Genomic DNA, 19,178 nt, shown 5'->3' on the forward strand with positions numbered 1-19,178 from the left:
TTCCAGTATAGTAAACCCCGTTATCCCAGCCAATAATTTTGAACTTAAACCATCCCTGCTGCAATTAGTGCAACAGAGACAATTCTCAGGTCTCGCTACTGATAACCCAAACCAACATTTAAAAAACTTTCTTCAGTTAGCAGACACCTTTAAAACCAATGGAGCTTCTCCTGAGGCGATACGCTTAAGATTATTTCCCTTTTCCCTCAGAGATAAAGCTCTATCATGGTTAGATTCCCTTCCACCCAATTCAATAACAACTTGGGATGACCTTAGGAAAGTTTTTCTTGCTAGATATTTTCCCCCAAGTAAGACCGCTCTTCTTCGAAACCTTATAACTAGATTTACCCAACTCCAAGGAGAGTCGTTGTTCGAAGCCTGGGAGAGATATAAAGAACTATTAAGAGCATGCCCACACCATGGCTTAGAGAATTGGCTAATCATCCAAACCTTCTATAATGGACTTCATTATAACACTAAGATGACCATCGACGCTGCCGCTGGTGGCGCACTGATGAATAAACCTTACCCTGAAGCTAGTGCCCTTATCGAGGATATGGCCCAAAACCATCAATCATGGGGAGTAGAACGAGCGACAGTGGAAAAGAAGGAAGCCCAAGGAGGAATACATGAGCTAAGCTCTATAGACATGATGCAGGCTAAAATGGACGCGTTGGCCCTTAGAGTCGAACATATGTGTACAACTCCGAATACTGTAGCCGCAGTTTCGCCGAATTGTGAGATATGTGGAACGCAAGGACACCAATCCGCCGAATGCAATCTGTTAAATGAAACCAACACTGAGCAAGTGAACTATACCCAAGGGAACCCATTTTCTAACACATATAACCCTGGATGGAGGAATCACCCAAACTTCTCCTACAAAAATAATAACCCTATTCAAAATACCGCACCTCCGAGACAACAAGGTTACCAAGCCCCTAGAACAAATCAACCTATGCAACCTGTACCGCCAAACCCGAGCTTTGAAGAAATTGTAAAAGATTTCATCGTTGCTCAAAAACAGAAAAACAAAGAGTTCATGAACCAAAGCGTCCATGTTAACGAACTAATTACCCAGTTAGGAACCAAGGTTGATCAAATCATTACTCATAATAAGATGCTTGAAACCCAGATCTCTCAGGTAGCGTTAAACCAAGCCCCACAGACTACCCCTGGAGGACAGTTCCCTGGACAACCTCAACAAAACCCGAAAGGGCAAGCTAATGCCATTACTCTACGAAGTGGAACCGCTTATAAGGAGCCTTTAAACCCTAGATTAAGTGAGCCTGAAACTTCTGAGAGGAGTGAGGAAAAGGAACAAGAGAAGCCTGAAACCCCGGAAAGTCAAGAAAAAGGAGAAGAACCTAAAAATAAAACCTATGTACCACCACCGCCATACAAACCACCAATACCATACCCTCAAAGATTAAAGAAAACCCAAATCGATAATCAATATCAAAAATTCGTTAAGGTTATAGAAAAACTTCACGTAGAAATCCCCTTTACAGAAGCCATCACCCAAATACCTTCTTATGCTAAGTTTCTCAAAGACATACTTACGAATAAACGTAGACTTGAAGATCCGAAACCCGTGGAATGTAATTCTATTTCCGAAGATAGGTTAGCAAAGAAAGATAAAGATCCCGGAAATTTTTCCATTCCTTGTATTTTAGGGAATCATGTCATCGAAAAAGCTTTTCTAGACTTAGGAGCTAGTGTGAGCTTAATGCCTTTAGCAGTTTGTGAGAGATTAAACTTAGGAGAATTACAACCTACTAAGATGTCGCTTCAATTAGCCGATAGATCCGTTAAATACCCTATAGGCATACTTGAAGACGTCCCTGTTAGGGTGGGTCAGTTGTTTATACCTACTGATTTTGTTGTCATGGACATTAAAGAAGATGACGACATACCAATCCTCCTAGGTAGACCGTTCTTATCGACTGCTGGAGCCGTAATAGATGTTAAAAAAGGAAAACTAACTTTTGAGGTAGGTGAAGAGAAGATAGAATTTATATTGTCAAAATTTCTTATGGCACCTGTGATAGGAGATTCTTGTTATGCCTTAGATATCATCGAAGAATGCATTAGGGAATTAGAACAAGAAGAAGAAAATAAATCTATAAAATTGCCATCAACCCTTATTTTGGAAGATGACAATTATAAAACACCCTACATTGATGATAACCTTCACGAATGTTTATCTCTTACCCCAGATCCTATGCCTTGCCCTATGAAACCGACCGTAAAACTTAAGGAACTGCCTAAAAACCTGAGATATGAATTTCTGGATGAAGATATGAATCGTCCAGTTATAGTCAGTGCTACCTTAAACCAAAAAGAAACCGATCAATTATTAGAAGTTTTACGTAGGTACCCCTCAGCCTTAGGATATAAGATCTCTGATCTAAAAGGAATAAGCCCATCCGTATGCATGCATCGGATTTTGCTTGAAGAAGATTCAAAACCTTCCAGAGAACACCAACGTAGAATAAATCCTATAATGAGTGCGGTAGTTAAGACTGAAGTTCTTAAGTTACTAGAGGCAGGTATAATATATCAGATCTCGGACAGTAAATGGGTAAGTCCTGTGCATGTAGTACCCAAAAAGGGAGGCATCACAGTCGTGCAAAACGAGAAGGGCGAACCTGTAGCAAAAAGAACCGATGGAGGTTGGCGTATGTGCATAGATTATAGAAAATTAAATAAAGCAACTAGGAAGGACCATTTTGGAGCGCCTAGCCAGACACTCTTACTTTTGTTATTTAGATGGATATTCAGGATTCTTCCAAATACCTATTCACCCCGAAGATCAAGAAAAAACTACCTTTACATGCCCAGTTGGAACTTTTGCCTATAGAAGAATGCCTTTTGGACTTTGTAATGCTCCTGCAACTTTCCAACGCTGCATGATGTCTATCTTTGCTGATTATTTAGATGGAATTATGGAAGTATTTATGGACGATTTCTCAGTTTGTGGATCAGATTTCAAAAATTGTCTTGTCAACCTTGAGAAAATCCTGGAGAGATGTGTGGAGGTAAACCTTGTGCTAAATTGGGAAAAATGTCATTTCATGGTCACCGAAGGGATTGTTTTAGGACATATAGTTTCCGAAAAAGGTATAGAGGTAGATAAAGCAAAAATAGAAGTCATAGAGAATCTAAAACCGCCGAAGACTATCAGGGAGATAAGAAGTTTTCTTGGACATGCCGGATTTTACCGACGTTTCATCAAAGATTTCTCCAAAATAACAAAGCCCTTAACTGGTCTTTTAATGAAAGATGCTGAATTTATCTTCGATGAAAAATGTACTGAAGCATTTAATCTTCTGAAGGAAGCTCTGACTTCAGCACCTATAATGAAACCCCCTGATTGGTCAGAACCGTTTGAGATAATGTGTGACGCCAGTGATTACGCTGTTGGAGCCGTTCTAGGTCAGAGAAAAGATAAGAAGTTACATGTGATTTATTATGCCAGTAGAACCCTAGACGCTGCACAGCTCAATTACGCAACAACCGAAAAAGAGCTCCTAGCTGTAGTTTTTGCAATAGACAAATTTAGATCTTATCTAGTAGGAGCCAAGATTATAGTTTATACCGACCATGCTGCCATTCGTTACTTACTAAGCAAAAAGGATGCCAAGCCTAGGTTACTTCGATGGATTCTATTACTGCAAGAGTTTGATTTGGATATCCGTGATAAGAAAGGCACTGATAATGTGGTAGCTGATCACCTATCTAGGCTAGAATACCTGAAACCTGATCCAGTTCCCATAAATGACGATTTTGCCTATGATAGACTGATAGCCCAACTAGAAACCATTGAAGAAGATAACCCAGACCCTCATGAGCATTTTCAAAAATCCTTAGCCATAAGTGATGTACCTTGGTATGCAGACTTTGTTAATTATCTAGCCGCTGACATCATACCCCCTGATCTAAACTACCACCGGAAGAAGAAGTTCTATAGTGATGTGAGAAACTTCTATTGGGACGAACCATTTCTTTTCAAGAGAGGTAAAGATGGCATTTTCCGCCGTTGTGTTCCAGAAGAAGAGGTAAATAATATAATTGAGCATTGTCACTCTGCACCCTATGGTGGACATGCAAGCACATCTAAGACCTACGCCAAGATTCTTCAAGCTGGCCTATTCTGGCCTACTATGTGGCGTGATGTCCATGCTTTCATTGTCAAGTGTGATAGATGCCAACGCACACGAAATATTTCAAGACGTAATGAAATGCCGTTAAGAAATATCCAAGAAGTAGAACTCTTCGACGTATGGGGTATAGACTTTATGGGACCGTTCCCACCATCTTTTGGAAATCAGTACATCTTAGTAGCTGTTGACTACGTGTCTAAATGGATTGAAGCTATCGCCGCACCCACAAACGACACCAGAGTAGTCATCAAATTATTCAAAAATTATATATTTCCCAGGTTTGGAACACCCCGTTTAGTCATAAGCGATGGAGGATCGCACTTCATATCGAGAATATTTGATAAACTTTTAAGCAAGTATGGAGTTAAGCATAGAGTAGCAACACCATACCACCCACAGACCAATGGACAAGTGGAAGTATCTAATAGGGAGATAAAACAAATCCTCGAGAAGACTGTCTCTATATCTAGAAAGGATTGGTCACAGAAACTTCAAGAAGCATTATGGGCCTATAGAACCGCTTTCAAAACTCCTATAGGAACAACCCCTTATCAACTGGTCTATGGAAAATCATGTCACTTACCTTTTGAATTGGAACATAAGGCCTATTGGGCCATCAAAACTTTGAATTTGGATTACTTGACAGCTGGTGAGAAACGTATCCTTGACATCCACAAATTAGAAGAGCTCAGACAATCTGCCTACGAAAATGCCATCATATACAAAGAAAGAACAAAAGCTTGGCATGACAAAAGAATCATAAGAAGAGACTTCAAAATAGGCGATCCTGTTCTCCTGTTCGATTCTAGGTTACGACTTTTTCCAGGTAAACTCCGTTCGAGATGGACTGGCCCTTTCGAAGTATCTAAGATCCTGAGATCCGGTGCTATTGAAATCAAGAACCAGACATGTAAACCGTTCATCGTCAATGGACAGAGGTTGAAGCCCTACGAAGGAGGTGACATCCCGACAACATACACCTGCCATACTCTGAGTGATCCACCATATCCTTCCAATGATGTTTAAATATCGGTCGTCGAGCTAATGACGTTAAACAAGCGCTGCATGGGAGGCAACCCATGGTTTTTCTTATTTTTTTGTACTTTTTATTTTTTACTTTTACTTTATTTTGTTTATATTATTATTATTATGTCAGGACTAACGATTGAATGTTTTATGTGCTTTCAGGACTTGTTTGCTAACCTTGTACAGAATGCAGAACCCTGATGACATGCACGTGGCCTTTAGAGATGATGCACAAAGAGAGCGTTACTATGTTCACATGAGACGCCCTATGGCTCCTACCAGGTACCCTGACCATGACTGCATGGATGCCTTGGGGATAGAGCCAAGCGTCAGATTTTTATGCCATCAACTCCAGTGGGAACAGTTTGACTACAGGAACAACACTTATAGGAACTTGACTCTTGAGTTCCTCAGCTCGTTTCATTATGACCCCTGGGCTGGACCCGATGGACTCGCTGTTTTCAGGTTGTTCGGGATTGACTACTCATTCTCTCACAAGGAGTTTGGTGATTTGCTAGGTTTCCAGACTACTCCTGATGCTATTCCAGATACACCGATGGGGTATTTTATGAGCAGAGAAGTGGAAAAGTTTTGGACTAAAATATCCGGCGGAGGGAGCCAAGATCCTTCTACCCAGTTTTCTCAGGTAATCCACAACCCTGCATTGAGGTACTTCCAGATGATTCTAGCACATTCTTTCCTAGGTTTTCCAGATACAGAGACACTGCTAAGTGAAGAGGAGATTTTCCTACTGTTTTGTGCGACTCAGTCTCGCCCTGTTGCTTGTGGCAACTTTCTGTTAAAGGGCTTGGCTAGTGTTGCCAGATCATCCGTAGGCATCATCCATGTCGGTGGGATTGTTACACAGATTGCTACTGCATTGGGTCTGTCTCGCAAGTTATTGCACCTCAGGACCTTCTGCTTCTACACCACCCTGGATATTGATTTTTGTCTTGATAGAGGACTGATGAGGAGGGTTTTTTTTGAGCCCAACATGTTTAGACTGCTAATCGACGGCGAAGCGATACACTATTTCACATTACCAGATCAGCTGATGACCAGTGTCCATGATCCTGAAAATTGGAGTTATGCTCTAGAGGGTTATGGAGAGACTGTCGAAGAGCCGAAATCGCCTCCCGCCGCTGAGTACACTCCTACACCTCTTACTCCCCAGATCACTGTTATGTCTAACAATTTGTCTCTGCAGCCACCTGACCTACAAACACAGATTTATGAGCTCCGTAAGGAGACTGCCCTGCTCAAGCAGGAAGTGGCAGACTTAGAGTTACAGATGCAGGTTTCTGATCTCACTCATGCCTCAGAGACCGATGCTCTACATCAGGCGATTGAAGAGCTTCGGAGGGAGATAGCTGAGTTTCGTGGATCAAGCCAGGAAAAGACGCCTACCACATGACTCATTCTACCCTGACAGCATTACCCTAGTATTTTATTTATCGCATTTCCAGACATATTTTACTTTACTGCAGCTTTTATATTTTCATGCACTCTGAATTTCTTATATATATACATATTATGCACTAATGTTAACTTTTTCTTTTTCTTTTGTTTCTTTAATTATTTTATTTTTTTTGTCGTGCAAAGAAAAAAAATATAAGACAAAAATATTTTCATTTTTGTCTTTACAAAAAATATACAAGCCTCAAGCCTTGAAAAGAAGAAAAGAAAAACGCTATTCAGACCCCCCGGAAGACAAAGGTGCAAGAAGGCCCAAAAGGAGGATCCAAAACCACAAGGCCCAGGAATTGGCCTTGTGGCGGGCGCCATAGGCCCTGTGGCGGGCGCCACACCGTACCAACAACAAGTACGGGGCTGAATCCCCATTTCCACCATTTTCATCCCTTTCTTCACCAAAAACCCATTTTTCCAACCTTCCAAATCCTCCTTGAACCCCATTAAAGCTCCCTCATTTCCAAAATACCCACCATCCATAAAACATATCCAACATCCATTTCCATTTTCATCCATCAAAAAACCAAAAAAATCAAAACTTTATCATTCCCTCATAAACCACTTTTTCTACCATTTTCACTACCTAAGGAGCATTCAACAATGGAGTTCAACGGATTTCTTCTTCGTGATGGAAGACCGGGCGAAAGGCAACGGAAAATTATTAAGAGGCTTCAAAGTCGAGAAATTCTCTCGACTAGGTACGTCGACAATAACTGTCTGTATGCTTTGGGTATTTATCATAGTGTTTTTAATTTATTAGAATTTCTAGGCTTGCATAATATTTTCATTAATCAGGAATCTACCTATGAGCGACTGACAACCGAGTTTTTGAGTTCTTTAATATACACTGTCAGTCCTAACACTGCTAGCACTGTTGGTACTGTTATTTTTAGACTGTTCGGAATTGAGTATGAATTCAGTACCGACAATCTAGCAGGTTTGTTAGGAATCCCTCATAGGGAAGGTGCAATTTGTGAGGCACCTTTGGATGCGGAGTGGTCGGCCGAGGTATTTACCTTCTGGCAAAGGCTTTCAAGTTCTTCAATTAATTCTTTCGAAGGGATACTTGCGTCGACCATTCACAACCCGGCCATAAGAGTTTTTAGACTTCTTTTGGCATGTACTATTTTTGGCCGGGAAAGTCCAAACAAGGTAAATGCTCGTGAACTCCTATTTTTGCAAGGATGCCTCACTAGAACCCACATCAATCCGGTCCCGTTTATGCTTGCTCATATGACTTTATTTACTAACAAAACAGGACCGATTGTTTTTGGAGGGCTTGTTACGTATATTGCTCGGGCTCTTGGCCTGAACGATGAGATAGCTACACTTGAACCACTACCTCCTCGCACAATTAATTTAAAATTTCTGAAAGACATGAAATTGTGCCGAGCAAGGAGAGAAGGTGGTTATGAGTTGATGGTTCATGGGGTAGCTATCCCATCTGTTGCTTTACCATGCAGTAGACGTACTGATGTACGTGATGAAAGGAACTGGACCTATGATCTTAATGCTCCACGTGTTTTGGGTCCACTTCCTCCTAATATTCCCGATGGGGAGGCACATGACACTGATGATGAGTATGATCGGAGAGAGCAGTCTCCCATCCCTCACATGTCCCCCCATCGTCCTTCACAGTCACACACCGCACCATCTTCCTCTAACCCTGTTGCAGGTACTGCTCCTGGATTCCATGTCACCGAGGAGATGTGGCGTGATATGACAGCTAGAGAAGAAAGGCGTGATGGCCTTCTCTCTACTATTTCACAGCAGCTGACGGACAATATGAGCTTCATGCAACAATCGCGATTGGTTTCGGATCGTGCCTATAGCAACGTTTGCCGTACCTTGAACGATATCTCATTAGAGCAGAACCGTCAGAGAGAGTTCAACAGCCAACACTACCAGCTTGTCGAGGCCACTCAGGGTTCCATCTTAGGTAACCTTCGAGAGGTTCGGAGTGCTCAGGCTGCTTTATCAGCACGACTCGACCGGAGGGACCAGCATCGTAGTAGATCCCGTCGTTCCAGACCATCACATCAGGACGGCGAAGGCACCAGTGCCCCTCCTCAGTAGTCTTTTTCAGGTTACCCCCCTTATCTTATTTCGAAACATTGGGGACAATGTTCGATCTAAGTGTGGGAGGGGATTTTATTGCTTTCTGTCATTTCCCTTTTAGTTAATTATTTCCTTTCAGTTATTTCCTTTCAGTAATTTAATTTTCTTAGATAATGCATGAGTCTGACGAGTCACCAGTATAGTGTCTTTTTAGTTCATCTTCATTTTTTCCCATTTCCTTAGCCTTACCAGAAAATTTTTAAAAAAGAAAATGATGTTGTTTCACATGTTTTTTGGGCTTTGGGACAGGTTTAGATTAGGATGTAGTGACCTAGGTCAACTTTTTGAAACATCAGAACCATTTTAGCACCATAGACCTCTTGAATATAGGAATCACTCCTAAACCCCACCACCTTGGCCTTCACTATCATTTTAAAAATTGTCCTAAGTAGTTTATCTTAGCAGTCAGCTCCGGCTTAAGCATGCTCTACGTAGGGGGCCGATGAACATAAGTGAATGATCCAGTGCTATTTAAAAAAAAAAAAAAAAAAAAAAAAAAAAAAAAAAAAAAAAAATTTTTGCAAGTCACCTATTGTTAGTTGGTTCAGAGGTATCTGGCACTGAACTTGGTAGGGCGGATTACGATCCGATCCCCCGCAGCTACATTTAGGCGAAATAAAACAGGTTTACACATGCTTATGTGCCAGAAACCTTATGTTATGGATCAGAATCACTAACCGGTCACTCTACTATGAAGCATGTACAGATAACGGGCTTAATGTGATTGCGCCTGAATGAAAAGGACACAAAAAGATGAGAAGATAGGCCTAGGTATTGTGGGATGATATGGAGTGGTTAATATAGGATTGAAGTTTGTGTTTGTGTTACTATGGTACCCTTGGTTCACTTAGTTAGTATCTGTCACTGCATCCTGACTTGAACTTAGAATCCCTTTAGCCCAAAGACAAGTGTTGACACCATATTTTCTTAAGCTTTAATGTTTGCTTGAGGACAAGCAAAGGTTTAAGTGTGGGAGAATTTGATCACACTAAAATTCACCGTATTTCTGACTCCGATTTCGCATGCATTCTTAGCTTTTATTGTTGTTTTGCTTTGTTATTTCTTTGTTTTCTTATGTTTTCAGGTTTTTATAATAATCGGAGCTTGAATCGGGAAAAGGAGCGAAAAAGGAGTGAAAACGGGCGAAAACCTAGAAATTCAGCGTTTTGCACTTACGGCACCCACCGTGGCGGGCGCCATGGGGTTAGCCATGACGTGGCCACGTCTCAAGACCACTCCTCAACCGCCAAGACCCACGATCCCCACTCCATCATCCCCTGTAGGGACCATGGCGGGCGCCATAGGCCTGTGGCGGGCGCCACAAGGCCAAAATCAGTAACCTCCACTTTTTAGTGGAGGGGCGTCCCTGTCATTTCATGCTTTCAGTTTTTACTATAAATAGGACCTTAGATTTTCGTTTTTCTTCACCCAGAATTAGAATTCTCTAGGCATATATCAGTTATAAAGCAGTTGCCATTCCACATCGGGGTGCCTCTGCAATCGAGTGATCGAGTCCGTAATCTGTCTGTGGTTCGAGTTTTGGAGCACTCTGGAGGAAGTTAATCCTGCCGCCATTTTAATTCAAGTTCGTATTTTACTTTTATTTATTTCCTGCACTCGCACTTTACTTTGTTTATTTCCTGCACTCGCACATTTACGTTGTTTATTTCCTGCACTCGCACATTTACGTTGTTTATTTCCTGCACTCGCACATTTACGTTGTTTATTTCCTGCACTCGCACTTTACTTTGTTTATTATCCGCACTCGCTTTAAATTACTTTTATGAAAAACTATAAAAAGAATATTTACTTTATCATGTCTAACTAATTCTATAAAGGTTAGAATGTAAGGATCGTAATTAAACCAGTAATCAGTATAATTGTTCGTGGAAACACCTAAGGGCTATTTTATCTTTCAATTCAAGTAATTGTTTTTAACTATTTCAAAAACAGCCAAAAGCGCTTTGTCTAGTTTATTAGGAGATTTTAGATTAAAAAGAAAAGAGATTTTAAAACGATTTTCGGACGCGTTAGGAAGTTTAAACTCTGGTTCGTAAGAACCTCTTTTTGCTAAGAAGTCCAGGTTAAAATACTTTTCAACTTAGTTAAGATACTATATTTCTTAAAAATAGGTTTACTACTCTAACGCAGTACGCACCTTTTTATCCGTGACAATAGGAGGGGTTGATTAGAGAGTACAACTCGGTTCTGAATACGCGAAAGCGACAGTTCCTGTTAAATTAGTTCTTTTCAAAGGAGAAAACATTGCCCATAAGTAGTTCCACTAACAAGTACTGGATTATCATTGATTGCGTGAATTACATTCGAGCCTGTCTTTATTTATTATTTAAAATTATAATTTTATTTACCATTGCACCCTTATTAAAACCCTTAAAAATAGTTGCCTTAGATACACACCATAACAACAGGTTTGATAGATTGACACTTGGTCTCTGTGGATTCGATAATCTTTTATATTACTTTGACGTGATTCGTACACTTGCGAAAAACACGCATCAACTTGCTCTTTTGCAAGGAGGTGCCTTTACTAACCACTATTTTTAATGAAAAAAAATTGCCAAATTGTGTTGAGTCTCTTTTGCAGGAATTTAAAGAATTGTTTCCGGAAGAGGTGCCAAGTGGTTTACCACCTATAAGAGGAATTGAACATCATATTGATCTCAATCCAGGAGCATCTTTGCCTAATAGGCCAGCATATAGAAGCAATCCACAACAAACTCAAGAGATACAAAGGCAAGTTGCTGAATTGATAAGTAAAGGATGGGTAAGAGAAAGTTTAAGTCCTTTTGTTGTCCCTATTATTCTAGTCCCTAAAAAGGATGGTAGTTTGAGGATGTGCACTGATTGTAGGGCCATTAACAATATTACCATTAAATATAGGCATCTTATTCCTAGACTAGATGATTTGCTTGATGAATTGTTTGGTGCATGCTTATTTTCTAAAATTGATTTGAAAAGTGGATATCACCAAATTAGAATAAGGGAAGGGGATGAATGGAAAACTGCTTTTAAAACAAAATTTGGTTTGTATGAGTGGATGGTTATGCCTTTTGGATTAACTAATGCACCTAGTACTTTCATGAGACTAATGAACCATGTGTTAAGGGAGTTCTTGAGTAAGTTTGTTGTTGTGTATTTTGATGATATTTTGATTTATAGCAAGAACTTAGATGATCATTTCATTCATTTAAGGGCTGTTTTGCAAGTGCTAAGATATGAAAATTTGTATGCCAACCTAGAAAAATGTGTCTTTTGCACCGATCATGTGATTTTCTTAGGTTTCATTGTAAGCTCTAAAGGAGTCCACGTTGATGAGGAAAAGGTGAAAGCCATTCGAGAGTGGCCTCCTCCCAAAAATGTAAGTGAGGTAAGAAGCTTTCATGGTTTGGCTAGTTTTTATAGGAGGTTTGTGAAGGACTTTAGTACCTTGGCAGCACCCCTCAATGAAATTGTTAAAAAGGATGTTGGTTTTAAATGGGGTGAAAAACAAGAGCATGCCTTTGCTGTCCTAAAGGAAAAGCTCACCCAAGCACCAATTCTTGCATTGCCTAATTTTTCTAAATCTTTTGAAGTTGAATGTGATGCATCTAATGTGGGAATTGGAGCTGTTTTGTTGCAGGAAGGTCATCCACTTGCTTATTTTAGTGAAAAGCTAAAAGGGGTTGCCCTTAATTATTCTACATATGATAAGGAATTGTATTCCTTGGTGAGAGCTCTACAAACTTGGCAACATTACTTGCTGCCCAAAGAGTTTGTCATTCATAGTGATCACTGTAGCACCTCAAATTTGCACCCCCCCCCCCCCCATTTGTATATTCATTTCATTTTTAGGTCATTAACATTGCATAGGGCATTGCATTTCATCAGTCAAAACTGGTTAGGAGGATTCATCTGTGAAAGAGAGCAAGGGTTTTCCCTGAGATAAAGGCCCTATGGTTGTTCTAGAGAGCTTACATGACCCAAGGTTCATCTTGATGCAATTTGGCCAAGTGTTGAAAGCTCAAAGTCCACAGTGCAGTTTCAGGTCATCTGGGGCCCATAAAAGTCAACTGCAAGTCAACTGAGGGCTTGGAGGTGGAGAAATGGTTTGAGACACTTCATTCATGTCCCAAAGAGGTTTATTCATCATGTCAAACATCTACCTTGAAGATTTTGAAGCCAGATCAAAAGTTTCCCAAAATGGAAAGAGACCTGTAATTTCAAGCTTCCAAAAATGGCAAGTTTTTGGACCAACTTCAACTTGACTTTCCAACATCAAAGAAGCTTCAAATGAAATTTTGTCTAACATGAAAGTTGAAGATATTTCTCTCCCATTTCCAAAAAGTCCAAGATCATGAGCATCTGATGAACGGTTGAGGAGATATGATCCAATCATTGCCAATTGTGCATGGAACTTCAAAAGGCCATAACTTTTGACTCATAATTCCAAATTGAGTGGCTCTTTTTGCCAAATTCTTCTCATGACATGAACTTTCCAAATCATTCATCACATTGCATGAAAATTCATCATATGATCATATCCATATTCATGTCCATTTTGGAGGGAAAATCATGAATTCAAAATTGGTGCATCATATGGACTTTTTAACCATTCCAACATGTTCATAGCAAGGTTTTAAGTGAAAATACATGGCCATTGTTACTGTTCACGTAGGCTTGCATGCATGGGGTCAAAAAACCAAATTTTGCCTAACACCTTTTTTCTCATCAAAACTTAATTAGCCAAGCTTAAGCATGATTAGGAAATGGATTAACATGTCATATAAATAGCTAATTGTAACAGAATTTTCACAATTACACAATTCTAGATCTAGATCTCAAAATTCTCTCTCCCTCCAAAATTTTCTCCTAATCACAATTCAAATTTCTTCAACATAGCAACTGGTTTTTATTGAAGATTCATGATCAGTGAGTTGGATTGAGTGTGAATCCAGTTTTTATTTGAAGAATTCGAGCATAATCAAGCAGTTGAAGCTCAAGAACTCAAGAATGGAAGTGGGTTGTTAAGCTAGATCTACATGGTTTCAAGCTTCATTTTCTTCATCAAACATAATAGCAAGTGTTCTGGAGGATATTTGGAGCTTGCCAAGCCTTGGATCGTGCATTTAAAGAAGCTGCTCTTCAAGAGGTTCAGTTTTCGAATCTCATTATTTTGCAATTCATTAACATGTTCATGTAGATCTCTCTTTGATGATAATTCTGAGCTAAATTTCACATGATTTGGTGCATTATTGAGTGAGATATGCTTAATTAAAGTCTGATGCATCGATTTTATTTTGCTCGATTCTCTTTGATCATGATGAATTAGGACTAGATATTGCTTGATTTATAATCTCCATTGCAAGAGTGTTCTAATGATGTAAAGATTTTGAAATTCTGGAAAAATTTCTTGAGTTTCGTATTGTTCATCATCGTCTTCGCGAGGAAGACGATGTAGCGTCCGTTTTTGCGTCTGTCTTGTTATTACTGTGACGCGCCTAGGGTTTTTGTCCCATTCGTCCACGCGAGCGCTTCGCTAGCCTTTCCATTGGTCAGCATCCTCTTGACCTTGCCACATGCGCGCTTGACTGCTGACTGGCACGCCCAGTCATTAATGAAACGACTGCGTTTCATGTGTAGCGCGCTCATTTTTAAAATGCAACCGAGTTCGATTCCTGAATGAAGCGCATTTTCAAATTAATTCTCCATTATGCCTTTTCCCTCCAAATTTCATGTATATGCTTCATTTCATTTCATATTTTTTTCCAACTTTGAAAATTCCTAATAAATTGAAAAATACTCCAAATAATTCCTGGTTTTTTGCTACTTGATCCTTGCAATGTCTTCTATTTTTTGATGATGCTTTCTGAAATTGTGCATGGCTGGATTTTGAATTGTGTGAGGATGATTGAACATATGTGCTTTTGTGACCTTGCTTCATTCATGCTATTGTGAAATGCTTGATATTAATCCAATTGCCATGAAGTTTTGCATGATTGTTCCTAACATGTTGATGGATGTTTGAGGCTTGATTGTGCATTTTTCTCATTTACCATTTCTGTTTTATACACATGATTGCATGGTGTGATAATGTGTGTCACACAATTTGATGTTCAACTTGTGAAATTTCATTTCCATATCAAATGACCTCTGTTGATTCTGATTTTTTGTATGATGATTGTATTAGGTGTGTTAAATGCTCATAAAAATTTCCAGAATTGTTTGAGTCATTTCTGTTTTGATGTGGAATTTTGATTCATGATGATCACTTGTGAGCTTTGAATTAGCCTTTACCTTCTCTTGCACATGAAATGGATTTGCCTAATGCTTTTGACTTGGTCCTTTTTAGGACATGCTCATGATTGATTAAAGTTGCTTTGTGTTGAGTATTAGCTTCTGTTTTGGATTTTTTCCCCACTTTTGACCCTAGGCTTTGACCTAGTGGTTTGAACTCACATTTGAGTTGTGCATTTCAGGTTCAAGCTTCTAGTCTTGATGGATGATGTTGATTTCATAAATTGAGATGCAAAATGATGTGCTTCACTAACATTTGTTGTGTTGTAGGTTCCTTGGAGAGGAATTCACTTGATTGTTTGCCACTTGTTGGCTTGACTTGTTGTGTATATTAGTTGTCTGACTGTTGTTGTCTGTTGACTATTTGTCTGAATACCATACTGATTGGTTGGTTGTTTACACAGGTACTTTAGTAGCTTTAACTCATTACTTGAGTTGCTCTGCTTTGCTTGTGGTTGGCATATCACTTAGGTAATTTCCTTAACTCCATGTAGTCTGGAAGACCTGTCATGTTACTTTAGCAGGCACCTGTCTGAAGCCCTCCTTAAGAGGTAATGTTTGTGCTTGTTTATCTTTGTGCCTTGTACATGTAAAGACCTCCTAAGTGAAGAGGCATTGGCAGATAAAAGGGATGTGCAATCCATCCCCTGCTATTCAGTTGTGTCTTTCATCTTGCTCACACCATGTGTTGATGCACTTTGTGTAAAGACAAAGAGTCAGACAACATACGATTGCAAGTTTCGATGATGACAAAAGACCATCATGCACGTCTACAAACAAATGAAACACATTACCCACCATATCCTTTTCTACGTCTGTCTAAACCTATTATAATGATCAAAAACATATGAGGACAAAGTGCGATCATGACGAAATGCATGAAAATCGCAAAACACAGTTTTATGCAGATTTGAAGGCCTTGAGTCGACCATAGGGGTCAGCTCAAAGCTCACGGGTCAGCGCAAAGCTCAGCAGAACTGAGATTGGTCAGCGCATGCTCCTTTGCGTCGACCATAAGGGTCGGCGCATAACTCACGGGTTAGCGCAAAAACTCCTTGCGTCGACCAGAAGTCAACGCATGGCTTAATGAACTAATCCTGGGTCAGCGCATAGAACCATGGGTCGACCATAGGGGTCGGCGCATCACTCACGGCTCAGCGCACGCCGACCTATGGTCGACCGCTCGTGCGTAAACTCAGTTTTATGAGTTATTTCCCATGTTTGAAATTCTGTTATTTTTAATTGGTTTTGTCTGTTACTATATATAGAAGTTAAAACACTGTTATTAACCAACATTTGCTAATTGAGTTCAAGTGTTCAAGGAAACAAGAAAGAGTGAAAAAGGTGTCAAAGACTCATCATCTTCATCTTCAACATTTCACAACTCATCATCTGCAAACAATTACTTTTGATGTGGTTCGTGATCGAGCAAAGGTGATAAGGTTCGAAGCTGTGATCGAAGAATCCAGTTCGGGTTGAAGCTTGTGGCAGGTTCTTTCTTGAATAAAACCGTTAGGGCTTTGTCCTCCAATACGGGTTTGTGTTTGGGGGTTTTTGGACGAATCTTTCTTCAATATTCAGCCGAGCGAAGGTGATTGAGAAGAGGAAAGTCTTCATCAGTCTAGTAGCGGATTCGATGGCATTGAAGTGAAGGATTCGGGTTCGACTCGTTGTGTTTGAGATCAGCCGGGCCGAGGGTTTGAAGAACGGAAGATTCTTCAACAAAGGGGCTGGAATCGGAGGTCTAGCATCAACGATCGAAGGTCTTGATTCATCTTGAATCAAGGAGCAAGGATAGGAAGCATCGTTCAACGCATTGGAAGTTCTGTTGTTTACATGCTTTGCAATCCTTGTATAAACGATTAAATTTCACAGGTGATATCTAATTAATCATCTCAATTCTATTTTTAGAATTGAGGGCAGACGTACCCCGAAGCGAGGACGGCGGGGGAACTGCCTCATCAAATCTCTGTCTTCTTTAATTTTCTGCATAATCTGTTTTTCAGCTTAAAAATTAAGTGATTTTAGTTTAAGCAATTTTACCAAACGTTGATATAAGTTGAGTAAGAGATTGAAACTGTTGTTTGAATACAAAGTACAATAGTGTATTGTACTAGATAAATTTGAATTACTTACTCAACTCAAATATCTCTTGGAGTGTATGCACACCAAGTGTTTGTGAATTTGCATAAGCAAAAGTTGTCTTAAGTTTACATCCCGTTTAATTTGGTATTTTGGATCATTGGAACTAGGCTTGCTAGTTAGTGAAATATATCAATTGAGTGTGCAAACGTGTATTAATTAGTATTTCATTTTATCTCTACTCCATTAGCTTAACGCATATCCGGTTTTCCAATAACGGTTCGTTTTAGACTAAAATTTTCCTCGGCTGCTTCCGCACTTAAAACAATTTTTAAAACCAATTTTCTTTTAAATTGGTAGCGCCGACTCAAGTTTTTAATTGGGATCTATTCAACCCCCCCTTCTAGATCCGTGCCATAGTCTAACAAGTGGTATCAGGAGCTCTGGTTCACTCCGTGCTTCAAAATACAACGTTGATAGAAAATTGCTAACGAACCTAAAGGGGCTTACAATAGAGCTCCTGTTTTCAATGGTGAAAATTATAGTTATTGGAAAGACTGTATGCGGGTGCACATAAATTCCATAGATAGAAAAATATGGAATGTTATTCTCAATGGTCTAATTCAAATAACCATGACCAATGAGAACAACGAAGTTGTGCCTAAGCCCGAAGCACAATGGACCGATGATGATGAAAAGAAATACAATTATGATTGGAAAGCCAAAAATATCCTTATCTCCTCATTAGGTGTAGATGAATACTATCGTGTATCCCATTGTCCTACTGCTAAGGCCATGTGGGATTCACTACAAATTGCCCATGAGGGGACAAATGATGTTAAATTGGCTAGAATCAATACACTAACACAAGAGTTTGATCTCTTTTTCATGGAGCAAGGGGAAACCATTGCCGACATGCAAAAGAGATTCACTCATCTCATCAATCGATTACATTCACTTGGTAGGCCTGTTTCCAATGATATTGCTACTAATAAGATCTTAAGATGTCTTAACAGGGAATGGCAGCCGAAAGTGACCGCCATAAAAGAGGCAAATGATCTTACCACATTGGACTTGACAACATTGTTCGGTAAACTACAAGAGCACAAACAAGTTCTCTTAAGCCTGGAACAACACGAAAAGAAAGACAAGAAAGACAAAGAAAAGGTGAGTGAAAAGAAATCAATAGCTCTAAAGACTTCCTCCTCAAAGTCTCAAGCAAAAGAGCAAAGTGATTATTCATCGAGTGACGAAGAAGAAGAGGACAAGAGTGAAGATATGGGGTTGTTCGTCAAACGCTACAACCGTTACGTGAGAAAGAACGGCATCCAACATTTCGAGAAGAACTTAGTAAACTTCCGGAAGCAATCTAGGTTCTCCAAAAATGATGACTCAAAAGGAAAAACAACTAGAGGGTCGTGCTATAAGTGTGGAAAGCCGGGTCACTACAAACCAGACTGTCCGATGAGCAAAAAGACAAAAGAAAAAGACTCATACAAATCACACAAGAAACCATCAAAGCCAAGGAGAGCATACATCGCTTGGGAAAGCGATAGCGACTCCTCTGATGATGAAAGCTCTAGTGATGAAGATGAAAATGAAAATCTATGTCTTTCTGCTCATCAAAAGAACAAAAAGAAACAGGTACGACATGCTAAATATGAAAAATCCTCTAGTATGTCTCATAATGAATTGCAAACTGCTTTTGATACTTTACACTATGAAGCAAAAGAAGCCTTTAAAAGGCTTGCCTCAAATAAGAAATTTTTTTCTCATTTGGAACATAAAATTCAAGAATCCGAACGGAAACTTGAGGCTCTTAAAGCTTCTATGGTGGAAAGCACAAAAACAAGTTATGAGGACCTTAAAAGTAGAATGATGAACTTTGGGTGTGATACTTGTTACGTTTGGCAAGGTGAAGTAAGAAACCTAAAAGCCAAACTTGACAAGGCTCTTGAGCCCAAGATTACTTTTGCTATCAACAAATCTAATTTTCGAAAAAGTATGGTTAATCCATATCAA

General features: G+C 39.6%; 1 non-coding gene across 1 annotated transcript; it reads right to left on the bottom strand.

Moving 5' to 3' along the window:
- Positions 1–319: 319 nt before the first annotated feature.
- On the bottom strand, positions 320–426 carry LOC127134208 (small nucleolar RNA R71). Its single transcript, XR_007807963.1, has one exon. It is a non-coding gene; the product is annotated as a small nucleolar RNA R71 (small nucleolar RNA).
- Positions 427–19,178: the final 18,752 nt, after the last annotated feature.

This window comes from Lathyrus oleraceus, chromosome 3 (genome assembly GCF_024323335.1).
Source record: "Lathyrus oleraceus cultivar Zhongwan6 chromosome 3, CAAS_Psat_ZW6_1.0, whole genome shotgun sequence".
Lineage (NCBI taxonomy): Eukaryota > Viridiplantae > Streptophyta > Magnoliopsida > Fabales > Fabaceae > Lathyrus > Lathyrus oleraceus.